Here is a 13,756-nt window from a genome sequence, read left to right as displayed (position 1 = left end):
GGCTAGTGCCAGGAGCACAGGGTGAATCCAGGAATTGCAATTATATCGGGTTATCTCCAAGAAGTCTTTGACAAAGGCCTCCAACCCAAAACCACTGCATGTCAGGTGTCAGCTCTTAGTAGAGTGTTGTTCGCAAGATCTGTGGGTTCCCTGTCAGAGAACCCCCAAATAGCCAGATTTCTTGGAGGCGTCCAATTAGCTAAGATGGCAGTCAGGCTTTTCTTTCCAAAGTGGGATCTACTGCTCTTGTTCAGAGCCCTGACAAGCCATTCCTTTGAGCCACTGATGTCAATGTCAACATCCTATTTGTCCATCAAAACTTGCTTTGTGTTAGCCATCACATCTGCAAGGTGTGCCTGGGAGCCGGTGGGCTTCTCTGTGCAGAACCTTACTGTGTGTTCCACGAGGACAAGGTGGTGCTCAGAACTCAGGAATCATTTATTCCAAAGGTGAGCTCTTCCTTTCATGCTTCACAAGAAGTGATTCACCCTTCATTCTCCCCAACAACATCCCACCAAGGGTTGGCAAGAAGAACTACCTCAAACATACAGAATCAATGAGGAAATTGAGTGCCCTGTTTGTATCCTTTCACCTGAAATGCCAAAAACTCAGACTTCCAAGTCCTCCATTCATTGTGGAGGCATACAAACGTTGGTGATTCCGGAAAGGGTCAGGACACACTCCATGCAATCTCACGTGACTTCGTGGACAGAAAGAGCTAATGTAGCCATACTAGAAACTTGCAAGGTGGCCACCTAGTCAACAGCAATTATCTTTTTATCATGCACTAACAAGTTTTAAAGGGGAGGGGACATCTGGTCAACCTGACACCCAAGGAGTGGATAAGCAGACTGATCAGTAACAGTCACCCACAAAGCAGTGTGGGAGAGCAGTTGGAGAACTGTCGAAGTAGCATGAAGTGGTATTAGGTGCACAAGTACAATAGACCAAACTAATTCAATTTGCATCAAACCCTGCTACAAGCCCCGGTGCCAACTCTGTGCACATATCTATTCAAGGGACACCATCATAGGACCTAACCACATCAGCCACACCATCTGGGGCTCCTTCACTTGCACATCTACCAATGTGATATATGCCATCATGTGCCAGCAATGCCCCTCTGCCGTGTACATTGGCCAAACCAGACAGTCTCTACGCAAAAGAATAAATGGACACACATCTGACATCAGGAATCATAACATTCAAAAAACAGTAGAACACTTCAGTCTCTGGTCACTCAATAACAGACCTAAAAGTGGCAATTCTTCAACAAAAAAAGTCAAAAACAGATTCCAACGTGAAGCTGCAGAACTGGAATTAATTTGCAAACTGGATACCATCAGATTAGGCTTGAATAAAGACTGGGAGTGGTTGGGTCATTACAAAACCTAAACTTAATTTCCTCCTACTGTTACTCACACCTTGTTGTCAACTGTCTGTAATGGGCCACTCTTACCACTTCAGAAGTTATTTTTCCTCCCTTGTTATCCTGCTGTTAATTGATTTATCTCGTTAGACTAACCTCACAGTTGGTAAAGCAACCCCCATCCTTTCATGTATTTATACCTGCTCCTGTATTTTTCACTTCATGCATCTGATGAAGTGGGTTCTAGCCCACGGAAACTTATGCCCAAATAAATTTGTTGGTCTCTAAGGTGCCAGAAGGACTCTTCATTTTTTTGCTAATACAGACTAACACGGCTACCACTCTGTAACCCATCAAACTTTAGTTCACTTTGAAAGAGGATTCCAGAGTTTGTGATAAATACAGAATTAGTATGCTATAATGAATTGTCATGTGTACACACACATTTTCAAACCTGTTAAACTTGACTTAGGGCAATTAAAATGATTAGGGGGCTGGGGCACATGACTTATGAGGAGAGGCTGAGGGAACTGGGCTTATTTAGTCTGCAAAAGAGAAGAGCGAGGGGGGATTTGATAGCAGCCTTCAACTACCTGAAGGTGGATTCCAAAGAGGATGGAGCTAGGCTGTTCTCAGTGGTGCCAGATCACAGAACAAGGAGCCAATGGTCTCAAGTTGCAGCAGGGGAGGTCTAGGTTGACTATTAGGAAGAACTTTTTCACTAGGAGGGTGGTGAAGCACTGGAATGGGTTACCTAGGGAGGTGTTGGAATCTGGCTGGGGTGGTTTAGTTGGGGTTGGTCCTGCTTTGAGCAGGGGGTTGGACTAGATCAGGGGTCCCCAACATGGTGCCTGCGGGCACCATGGCGCCCACCGGGGCATCTCTGTGCACCCGCCTACTGGCCGCCGGACAAGCAGCCGCCGAAATGCAGCTGAGAAGCGGCAACGTCAAGCGCCGCTGCCAAAATGCCACTGATTTTCGGCGGCAACACCTCTTGATGATGCCGCTTCTCGGCGGCATTTTGGCGGCTGCTTGTCCGGTGATCACGCTCGGCGGCTAGTTGTCCAGCGCCTGCCGCACAAAAAGATTGGCGACCACTGGACTAGATGATCTCTTGATGTCTTTTCCAACCCTAATCTTCTATGATTCTATATCGGGGTGGGCAAACTATGGCCCGTGAGCCACATCAGCCCACAGGACCGTCCTGCCTGGCCCCCAAGCTCCTCGCCCAGGAGGCAAGCCCCCAGCCCCTCCCCTGCTGTTCCCCCTCCCCCGCAGCCTCAACTCGCTTGCTCCGCTGCTGGTGCAATCCTCTGGGTGGCGGGGCTGTGAGCTCCTGGGGCAGCGCAGCTGCAGAGCCCAGCCTGACCCGGTGCTCTGTGCTGCGTAGTGGTGGCAGCAGCAGTGTGGCCTGGTTCCAGCCAGGCGGCGCGGCTGTAGTGCCGCCAGCCACCGGTGCTCCAGGCAGCACGGTAAGGGGGCAGGGAGCGGGGGGGGGTTGGATAGAGGGCAGGGGAGTTTGGGGGGGTGGTCAGGAGGCGGGGGTGTGAATGGTGGTTGTGGGGGAAACGGGGTTGAATGGGGGCAGGGGTCCTGGGGTGCAGTCAGGAAGGGGGGGTTGGATGGGGTGGTGGGGGGACAGTCGGGGCAGGTGTTCTGGGGACGGTCAGGGAGAAGGGATGGTTGGATGGGGCAGGGGCCCATCAGGAATGAGGAGGGGTTGGATGGAGCGATGGGGTTCCGGGACCCTCAGGGACCGGGGCGTTGGATGGAGCAGGAGTCAAGGGGGGGCAGATAGGAGTTGGGGGGTCAGGCCATGACTCTCTCCCCTAACCGGCCCTCCATACAATTACAAAACCCAATGCAGCCCTCAGGCCAAAAAGTTTGCCCACCCCTGTTCTATATCTACATGTAAACCACTCCAGCAGCAGCACGGCTGCGCAGCTGTAGTGCTTCAGTGAAAACACTGCCTGCACTGACGGAGGGGTTCTCCCATAGGCATAGGTCATCTGTCTCTCCAAGAGGCAGTAGCTAGGTCGACAGGAGAATGCTCCTGTCGACCTAGCACTGTCTATGCCAGGGGTTATGTCAGTTTAACTGCATCACTCAGATGTGTGGATTTTTCACACCCCTGAGCAATGTATTTATACCAATCTAATTTCCTAGTGTAGACAAGGCCTTAGTTTGGTTTAACCCCACCCTGTGCAGACAAGCCTTAGGTGAGAATCTATCCCTAAACATGTACTGCATCTCTTGTGCCCCATTTGCCACTGGAAAACACTAATGAGCCAAATTCATCCCTGTTCAAATTCCATTAGCCTCAGTGGAGTTACTCAGGGATAAATTTTTCCCAGTGCCTTACTAAGATTTTAATACTGGCTCAAGCAAAAACAAAATAAAGACCCAATCCTGCAGTTCGGGAAATCTTGCAGAGTAAAGGCTTTTACTCAAGCTCCCATTGGCGTCGATGGGTGCTTTCGGTGCACAACAATGCAAATTGAGGACCTGACATTTCATACCTTTGTCTTTTCTAAGCAAATTTTTAAAATTCCCTTTCTCCTCTCACTCCTTATCCTCAAAATTCTGATCGGTATTATTTTCAATGTAAAACAGGAGGTCTGGGCTAGCAACGTCACATATATGTTTCACATATAAGAGGACATTTTGGGTATTTTCTTTTCAGGTTTCTCTGAATATGAATGGCTGAAGTAGTACTGTTCCATATCTTCTACCTTCTCTTGGCTATACTGATTGATGCTGAAATGGTGTGAGAAATGTCTCCTCAAAGGCAGAGTGAGAGATTTGACAGGTTGCTATTGTAATGATCTTGTAAGCATTTTTTAGACAGCTGAGCCACCATGTGTTGGCTTGATTGATTGACCAGTTTGATCCTTTGATACAGGTAAAAGCATTTTGATGCAGATTAATTCATGCTGTGTTTACAGAGGTTACCCTTCCCTTTCTGAAGCTGCTCAGTATGGTTTTATAAAAAACACAAAACAAAGCCATGTTCCCGGCTATTCACAAAATCGTTTTTTTCTTCTAAACTGAACCTTTGGGCACATTGAAGCTTGACAAATTCAGTTTCTTACATTTTCATCACAAAACCTTATCAGTCTTTTAAAAGTTTTCTTTATTTTTGAAGTTGGCATTTTAAAAAAAAGTTTCTGGTGACTAGAGCCATGTGAGCTTCAAAACCACACACAGTTTCAATGGAGCTGTGTGAACCTGCTTCAAAATCTGTGCAAGTTTTCCAAGCTTTTATGCTCTCGTATGGTTTACAGACAAAAACCTACAGGGGTCCCATTTAAAGACTCCTAGCAGCTAAAAGATAGGGGGAAAATGGCTTTTTCTAAACTGAAGTACCCTCTTATGAGTGCATTAAAAGCAATTTTGTTTACTTTCCATTTTCAAAATGCTTCAAGTAGCCAAAGGTGCCATGTTAGAAAATGACTCATGGGCACTAGAGAGAAACTGATTCTTTGAAAATCTGTTCATAGTGTAGGATGATGGCCAGACAAGTGGGACTTCAATGTTCAGAGAGAAATCTTTGTGTCCTCAGATTGAGGATTTTTCTTCTGTTTATTCAATAATCTGTTGAGATGTTCTCCATCTCTACCTTGAAGGTTGTTTTCAGCAGAGGCGTGAAAACATTGTAAAAATCAATTCAGAGTCTCAATGTTTGCTCATATGGATACTGTCAGAGTGAGGAGATGAGGGCCCCCAAGGAAAGGAGAGAGAGAGAAGGGGAGTCAGGGGGGATGAGATCTAATCAACCATTGCGTCTAAATTCCAAGGGATGTAATGGCCTTTTCTCTCTCTTCAGATAACCACTATGTCTGCTGCTTATTATTCTCTGCAGCGCACAGGTGCCTTTGGGCTGAGCACACTCCAAACCCTGCAATTTTGTGGCTTTTTCTTTAATTTTTTAAAAATTGATTTCAGTATCTAAATATATTGGACTGATTCCTCAGCTCCAGACGAGGAACATTTGGTGTAAGATGGATTCTTTTCTTTGTGTGCATCACTAGTTCCAGGCAGTTTCTAAAAACAAAACATGATTGTTAGAGGCTCAAAACATAACCCTGGCTCCAAACATTCCTGAACTTTGGAAAAGCTCTGATCCTGTTAGAGGAGGAGCAGCTACCAGTGCAGAGTAGCATCAGAATCAGCTGAATGCAAAGGGTACCTTCCTGCCCCCTACTTGCATGGTATCTTTGCAGAGTCCACCATCCTGGTTCCAGGTACCCATGTCAAAATACATAGATGTTGAGGACAGGACCAAGCATCACTATGGCAAATTAGGGTGGTCAGTACAGTTCTTCTTTGAGTGATTGTTCACATGCATTCCAAGCAGGTGTGTGCGGGCCATGTGCACGCCAGCCAGAAGGTTTTCCCTTAGTAGCGTCCATAGGGTCAACCCTGGCACCCCCTGGAGTGGCGCCTCCATGGCACTCTATCTAGGGGCCTGCTGACCCTCCACCCATTCAGTTCCTTCTTACTGCCGGTGACAGCTAGCTGGAACTTTGCTCGCTCTTGCAGCAAGGCTAGCAGTGTCTTATCTAAGTGTATATAGTTGTTTCCTCTCTCATAGTTTAGAGCTAGTGTTAGTTGTAGATAGTAAATAGTTGTTGGGCGGCTTTCCCCCCCCCAATGTACTCGTTGCCCCGCTGGGGCATGCCCGGGTCCCCAGAGTTTAAACTCTGCATGGACTGCGGGAAGTTTATGCCGAAGAGTGACCCACACTCATCCTGCTTGAGGTGCCTCTGGGAGAGCCACCAAAGAGACCAGTGCAGTATCTGCAGGGGATTCCGTCCCAGGACTCAAGGACAGAGAGCAGAGACTCAGACTGCTCCTGATGGAGGCGGCCTAACAGCCACACTCGGACCCTGAGCCTGCCGATCCGGCACTCAGCACCTCATCTCAGTGCGCAGTGCTCCGGCACCACTAACACGACAGGAGGCCCAGTCTAAGACCTCTAAGTCCCGGCACCAGAGAGAATTGGGACATAGAAAATCAGCCTCTGTGCGGCACCGATCACCATCTCTGGTGCCTGTGAAAAAGAAGAGGCCTGTGAGGGATGATCACCCCACCAGGACCTTAAAAGGCAGGCCCAGCGTCCACGAGTGCAGTGGGACAAGCTGAGCCACAACTGCATCCTCCCAAGGTCCCGTTGACTCCCATCCAGGGGATGTGATCAAGTTCGGACTGGTCTAGATCCCTGGACCTCAGTGAGGATGTGCGTCTCCCAATGACGCTGGAGGCGTTCGAGGTGGCCTCTGACTTATTAAGCCTCCCTGTGCCGGCCTCCCCGCACCGGTGGAAAGAGCCACCAGACACGGCCCGACCCCCGATCCAAGCAAGGGGCAAGCCGGCCATGATGTTGCCCTAGTCCCCGCCCCATGCCACTCCGGCAGCACCGGCGCAGAGAGAGCGCTGCCTGGCCTCGCGGCATTGCTCCCTGGCAACAGTGGGTACTGCTCCCCCTCAGTCCTCCTATTGGAGACCTCAGACTCGGAATCCTACCACTCTAATAGATCGAGGAGCAGGAGGTTGGCTTCTCAGGCAAGCCAACGACCTTACCCGGTGCAGTGGCAGCAACAATGGCAGCCGCCTTCCCAGTGGCCGTTCTGGACTCCCTAGGCCTACCATCAGTCCCTGGGACAGGCGCACGGCTCACGCTCCAGGTCTGCTTCGGTGTCCTTGACGTCGGTAGCTCCGGCGCAAATGCCTCCACCACTGGCACCGCTGTCCGACAGGAGTGTGCCACAACAGAACCCTGCACTGCCTAGTCAGACACCGGCACCAATGGGGACCATGTTTCTGACGCTGCAGGCACCGCCCAGCACGCCTCATCGTTCAGCGTCGACCCCGGTACTGTCCACGGTGCCGCATCCTACATCCGCACCAGCCACGCAACCAGAGTACCATGTGCCACAGAACATGAAAAGAGAGTTAAAATGACTGTTAGTTGTAGTGTGTATTCAGTGTTGTAGCCATGTCAGTTCCAGAATATTAGCGAGACAAGGTGGATGAAGTAGTATCTTTAATTTGACCAATTTATGTGAGAGAGACAAGCTTTTGAGCTTATACCACCCACAACACAACACACCTTTCAGGATTCCTGGGTCCTACACATGCCTATCACAACATGTGGGGTACCCCATCCCGTGCACTAACTGCCCTAATAGCAACTAGGTGGGTGAAACCAGACAATCTCTGCGCTCTCGAATGAATTCTCACAGGAACATGATAAAAGACAAAAACACCCTATCACATGTAGATGAACACTTTTCTACATGACCTATCAGTCCTCATCCTCAAAGGAAACCTGCACAACGCTTTCAAAGGACAAGCCTCAGAGCTTAAATTCATAACTTTGGTAGACAAGAAATATCATGAAATGAACAGACACACTGGATTTATGACTTATTACAACAGTGTATAACCCACTAACAACTCCTCCCTAGCTGCTTCCCCCACACTTTCCTCCCTATGACTGTAGGGGTGTTAATTCGACACTTCACTTGAGTGGTCCCTTGAAATATGTGTTAACTACTTCTGCTAAACAATCTGTTTCACCTTGGGTTTAGCTGTGACACTCTGCTAAGTTTCCCAGACCTGAAGTAGAGCTCTGTGTAAGCTTGTCTTCCTCACTAACAGAAGTTGGTCCAGTAAAAGATATCTCACCCACCTTGTCTCTCTGTCAATTTTGGTGTAAGAGAGAATGAGACAGACGCAGGTAAGAGAGTTGAGAGGGTTACTAAGGCTCTGTCTACACCAGGGTTTCTCAAACAGGGGTCGCTGCTTGTGTAGGGAAAGCCCCTGGCGGGCTGGGCTGATGTGTTTACCTGCCCTGTCCACAGGTCCCAGTGGGAGCCGCGATCGGCCAGACCTGTGGATGGGGCAGGTAAACACACCAGCCCGGCCCGCCAGGGGCTTTCCATACCCAAGCGGTAACCCCTGTTTGAGAAACCCTGGTCTACACTAGCACTTTCATCTGTCGGGGGTTTGAAAAAGAACACATACACAACCAACGTAAATTTCACCAATAGAAGCACCAGTGTGGACAATGCTACGTCAGTGGGAGATCATTTCCCGCCAACATAGCTTCCGCTGCTCGTTGGTATGTCAGTGGGAGAGCTCTCCCACTTGCATAAAGTGGCTACACAGGAGACCTTACAGTGGTGCAGCTGTGGTGGCACAGCTGTGCCACTGTAAGGTCTGTAGCATAGACATAGCCTAGGTCTTCATCATGCACTGTGAGAGTCCAAGTATCTTTTGAAAGAAAAAGGAATTTGGGAGGAGATTTTGCATACTTGTACTTCTTGGACAGGGCAGGGAGAGTGGTAGTGGTGGATTAAGCAGAAGATGCTTCCCCTGTTCCTTCCACTTCTCAGTAGATGGCGTTAGAAGTACAGATATATAATTATACTAATACGGTTTTCTTAATGAGTTCTACACATTGTAGAAAATAACCTCTTTGATCATATTAAGGCCATGACTACACAAGAAAGCTATAGCAAAAGGTGTGATTTTTAAACCAATTTAGTTAAACTGGTGCAAACACGCTGTGTGGACTCTTTTATTTCAGTTTAGCTTCAGTGGATTAGAAATCTGTTTCAGATAAACCTAAATAAGCCACTCTGAAACTGAATTTGATTTAGTCATGAATGACATTGTGATTATTAAATGGATTAAAAACTAGTTTACTAATAGATTCTGAAAATAATTGTAAATGGGACTTCTCAGCCAATGTGGGTGTTTCTAGTGGAGTTCTTTAGGCCCAGTGTTGTTCAATATCTTTACCAATAATCTGGAAGAAAATTTGCAGATGACACAAAAATTGATGGAGTAGCAAATAATCTGTATTGCTTGAAAAGTGGGTTCATTTGAATACTATGCACTTTAATACAGCCAAATGGAAGTCGTTAAGCTAGCAACAAAATATGTAGGTCATACTTATAAGATTGGGAGATTTGCAGCCTGGAAAGCAGTGATTCTGAAACTGACTTGGGGGTTGGGGTCACAGTAGATAACCAATTGGCCATGAGCTCCCCATGCAAGTGCTGTAGCTAGGAAGGCAAAATCTTTGCTGTATAAGCAGGGGAATATCAAGTAGAAGTAGGAAGGTGGTGTTATTTCTTTATACATAATTAATGAGACCATTACTGGAATACCGTGACCACACAAATGTCTACACTTCAAAAAGGATTTTGACAAATTGAAAAGGGTTCAGAAAAGAGCTACAAGGACGATTAAACATCTGTAAAATATAAAGACTAAAGAAGCTCAATCTATCTAGTTATCGAAGAGAACATTAAGAGGCGATTTGATCATGGTCTACAAGCTCCTCTGGGGGAAAGAGTTTTCTGATAGTAATCACTTTAATCTAGTAACAAAAGGCATAACAATACCCAACAACTGGAAATGGAAACTAGACAAATTCATACTAGAAATAAGGTGAACATTTTTAACAGTGAGGATAATTAACCACTGGAACATTTTTAGCTAAGGATGTGGTGAATTCTCCATCACTTTTTTTTAAATCAACACTGGATATCTTTTTAAAAGCTATGCTATAGCTTAAACAAATTTTGGGCTTAATGCGGAAATTTATCGGATGAAGTTCTATGACCTGTATTATGCAGAAGGTCAGACTGAATGATCATCATGATCCCTTCTGGCCTTAAAATCTATGAAGTTAAAGTGACCACACAACAGTTTGTGCCAATTTAACTCAGTTTAAAATCACACCTTTGACTGATGCAGCTTTCTCATGTAGATCAGCCCTGAGCTCTGTGTATCACAATGATAGCTCACAGGTATATATTTTTCTCTTTGCCCCCTCCTGGCTGGCTAGTCATAGTCACTTTTGCTCAGAGTTTATACCCATAGAAATGAACCATTAATAGAATGTCTAGATGGGAAAACCTGAGTGTTCTACCTGACCTGGTCTTCTGTAAGATGGAAAAGACTAAGGGCCTGATTCTGCATTTGGTTACACATGCATGGAGCTCTAACTAAAGTCACTTGAGTGTGTGTTATAGGCACAAGGAATGCAGGATTTCCAGTGTTAGTAACTCACTGACAGAATACGGTGATGCAGTTTACACAGTTATGTAGATTAATTCAGGTTTCCTGAATTTCAGGCTCTCAAAGCACTGAAGGTAACCACTATACTATAGGTTGCTGTTATGATGATGATTCTGTTTTTTAAATGGTTCAGATTGTTAATGTCAATCCAAGAATAACTGGATATCAACTTAGAACCAGTGGATGGAGAAAACTTCCTCTCTCTGCTGTATCTCATCTACTTATCTGCTCATCCAGTGTTCATTTCTATGGGTCAAATTCTAGGAGGAAAAGTGGCTGGAACGAGTATTTAAAAAAAACTGTATTAGGCAATTAGTCTAAATAGCTCCACATATTGTACCTCTTTTTCAGACCCTATTAAAGAGAACACAGCAGGAGGCTCAAACACAAGCCTGTAGTATATACACTAAAGAAGGTTTTGCTTAGGTGCATTTCTATTTGTGCCCAGAGAAAATGAAGTCTGCAGTCTCTTTTTGAGAGGGAGTTCTGGGAGCCCATAGAAGGCAAGGAGTAGGTTACCTGGCTTTAGAGGTTCCTGCAGGGTTGGGCCTGGGGGATGGTTGACTGTTGTCCACGCAGTCTGTTCAGCACTGTGCTAGTGCTGATTTTGCTTTCTCTCTCATTATTTGGGGTTCAGTTAGCTCATCCCCTTCCTTTTTTCTATTGTTGAAGCAATTTAATAAACATCTTTTTGGACCCTTCAGATCCACTTTCTGGAGTGACGTTCTTCCTCAGCTGAGGCAGTGCAAAGCTCCAGCCTCCCTCCGACGATTAATGGGATAATTCTATCAGAATGAGGTCATGTTTTTGCTCAAAATAATGGAGACTTTTCATGAACAAAGAGAGCTTTATTTCAATCATTTAAAATAAAGTATTATTTTACTTAGTGGAGCCGGGTGCTTGCTCAAATTTGGGCAGGCACAGATGAGACATGAAGGAGAATTCAGGCAATATATAGGAGCAGGGAGAGCTCTTACGGTGTCTGTCAAAACAGGGTAAGCAAAACCTCCTGCTGACTGCCCTGAGGATCGTCCATTGATTTATCAGGCAAATTTGAATTTAGACAAATCTAATACCCTCTAGAAATCAAGAAGTTTCAGCGCATTATTTACTAGTAACACAAAATGCCAGATCCTACTTTCCCAACTCCCATGGGAGTTTAATCTGGGCAGAGTTTGCATGTACAGTTCAAGCTGTACATATAGCCAGCCCTGTACTTTGCAAGCCTACTTCTAGTCCTAGATTAATTGTAAAATATAAATGATAAGCAGATAGCAAATTGGAAGTGTTTTGCTTTTAATTCTTTGGAATATATTTGCACATAGGGAGAGTGTAATGACAGTGTGGCAAACTTGTTCAAGAGACGCACACGTTTGGGGCATTCATCCACTTAATGTTTTCAATCTGCAGACCATTTTTACCTTAAGTGAAGGTTGATGCCAACCTGTATTACTCTGACACTGCGTACTGCTTGTGCAAACCATATTCCGATTTTTAATGATATACCTGTGCAATGCACAGCGGGACCTGACCATTGAAAAACAAATTAATCCTACACCCATTGGGTCAGATCCAGTCTAGGGTCTGTAGCATTTTTCATGCTAAAGAAGAGATAGAACTATAGTGAATACAAAAGGGATTCTTATTCTGGCTGCAGGACATAGATACAATTCTGTAGTTCTCTCTAGTGCTGTTATGCTAACTAAACACAGCCTGTGCTGGCCAGGCTCTTAAGTCCTGGTCTCAGCTATGCAGTCATGGTAGGGACAGCTGACTACATTACAGTGTCTCTTGGTTTCTGGTAGACCTTGGCAGTGGCCTTTTGGTGGCAGCATGTCTGCTCACTATTGCTACAACCTCTACTGTGTCAGGGAGGGCCCTGAGGCTAGCGCTGCCTCTGTTGGTGGGTGGTTCGGATACACTGCTCTCTGGCAGAAGCTGTGCAGCCATTGGCTGGATACCTCATGCAACTGTTGAAGGGTTCTAAGCTATATTACTTCATGCTAAGATTGCCATGTGGTTGTCTGGGTGCAATGCCAGGAATAGCTCTGTGGAGAGCAGTCCCTTCCTTTCTCAACCCCTTCTTGCCCCCAATTCGGGGGGGGACTGATGTGTAGGGGTGTGCCTTGGAAATAACTCTTGCCCACTTCCCTAGTGAAACTCTGAGGTCCCTGTAGGAAGAGCTTCACTGCATGTGGAATGATCCAGGTTTTGATGTTCCTGCCTCTCATTGTTTCAGGATAATAAATGACTATACATCCAATGGCAAACCAATAAGTGAGCTTTAATATAAAAACAAAAGGATCAGGAAAATAAACAATAAGAAGTTAGGTACAATAGAAGATGAAAGCAGGACCATCCCATTTTGCTATGCTGCGACTGCTCAGTTTTGAATAGTACAGTTTGAGATGGATGTGTGAGAGAGGGTTGGAAGTAGCGTAGCTACCAATACATTTAAATACATTTTTATTAAGGATCTTTGCTCAACTTCCATTCGTGGTTTGAAGTATTGCTGAAAGTTTTAGGAACAGAAGTGTTATTTTCACACATCTGATGTCATGTCCAAGAGGTGTATCTTGAAGAACAAGTAAAATTTAATAGAATTAATAGAAATTTATTGGTGTAAAAAATATAATATGGAAAATGTGTATGGTTTATGTGGACAGTCTGTATGACACACTGTATACATGCACAGTCATACCTGAATAACCAGTTTTTAAATATTTCTCTCAAAAGCCACACAAATAAAAATTTTGATTTTTGAGCCCATGTGATCGAGTGCATATAGCATAGCACCAGGAGTCAGTTGATATGGACCTGTTGATCTGCAACAAATGAGTCTCAGATCCTACAGCTTCCTTCACTACACATCCCTAGTTGGTCCACAGAGTGGTCCATCCTCTCCACTGAATGAAGCTGGGGTCCTGTGGAAAAAACAGTGCACAATCATGTAATTAGAGACTATTATAATTCATAGGCACAAGCGGACCAAATTAAGAATGTACAGAAAAGCATCATTTCCAGAAGTTCTTAACTTTTGATTGCTCAGTTTTGCAACCTTTAAATTCTTGTAACCTATTTTTTGTGTATAATATATACATACTTTAGACCATTGAGCAGTTGGTTATGAATTCATAGCAATCTTTATCAGCAAATTTCTGACAATATTTAAGACTTTGTATCTGTTTAAACAGAGCAAGTTTTTATGGGCAGGAGTTTGTTCCTTCATTCTGATGCCGTATAGTTTTACATTCATTTTGCAAAGCTGTAGTAGAATCAAACCCATTGCAG

This window comes from Mauremys reevesii, linkage group 2, assembly GCF_016161935.1.
Source record: "Mauremys reevesii isolate NIE-2019 linkage group 2, ASM1616193v1, whole genome shotgun sequence".
NCBI classification, from domain to species: Eukaryota; Metazoa; Chordata; order Testudines; family Geoemydidae; genus Mauremys; species Mauremys reevesii.
Note: the sequence above shows the minus strand (reverse complement) of the source record.